This window comes from Branchiostoma belcheri, unplaced genomic scaffold (genome assembly GCF_001625305.1).
Source record: "Branchiostoma belcheri isolate BF01 breed outbred unplaced genomic scaffold, Haploidv18h27 scaffold50, whole genome shotgun sequence".
In the NCBI taxonomy this organism is placed as follows: domain Eukaryota; kingdom Metazoa; phylum Chordata; class Leptocardii; order Amphioxiformes; family Branchiostomatidae; genus Branchiostoma; species Branchiostoma belcheri.
Window position 1 is genome coordinate 699,050 of NW_017804132.1, and position 970 is coordinate 700,019.

Here is a 970-nt window from a genome sequence, read left to right on the forward strand (position 1 = left end):
CGATATGAACAACTAAAACTTTATACTAGATTTTTAAAATTCACCGGGCCGGATTTAACTAAGGAGGCACGACGGTACCTAATGAGGAAGAGAGGGCAGAATTTCAAATCTCCCGCCACGATTCACTGTCTACACCAAACTAATGCCGGCTAGCCAAACTAAACGTGGCCCGCTAACTTTAAAGACAGATTACGATAGTCAACAACTAAGACTGTATAATAAATGTGTCAAATTCACCGGGCCGGATTTAATAAGGGAGGCACGACGGTACTTAATGAGGAAGAGAGGGCAGAATTTCAAATCTCCCGCCACGATTCACTGTCTACACCAAACTATTGCCGGCTAGCCAAACTAAACGTGGCCAGCCAACTTTAAAGTCAGATTACGTAAGTCAACAAATAAGAATTTGTACTAAATGGGTAAAATTCAACGGGCCGGATTTAATTAAGGAGGTACGACGGCAATTAATGAGTATAAGAGGGCAGAATTTCAAATCTCCCGCACGTTTGCATACATATGACGTTCATTCTCTGCACCGAACTAAGCGTGGCCCGCGAACTTGAAGAGCAAATTACGAAATTCAACAACCACGACAATGTACTAAAAGTATCAAATTCAACGGGCCAGATTTAATTAACGAGGCAGCGAGCATTCATTGAGTTCAAGACATAAGATTTTTTTAAACTTCCCGCTATTTATAATCATACAAAGAAAAGTTCATTGTCTTCGCTGAACTAAACGTGGCCCGCTAACTTTAAACATTTTGAGTGAAAGCCATAGGCATAGACCATATATAAAATGCGTAAAATTCAACGGGCCGGATTTAATTAACGTGCTACGACGGTACTTAATGAGTATGAGTGGGCAGAATTTCTAATCTCCCGCCACGATTACATACATACAAAGTTTACTGTCTACATGTACACCAAACTAAACGTGGCCCGCTCACTTTACAAAAGGATTACGATAG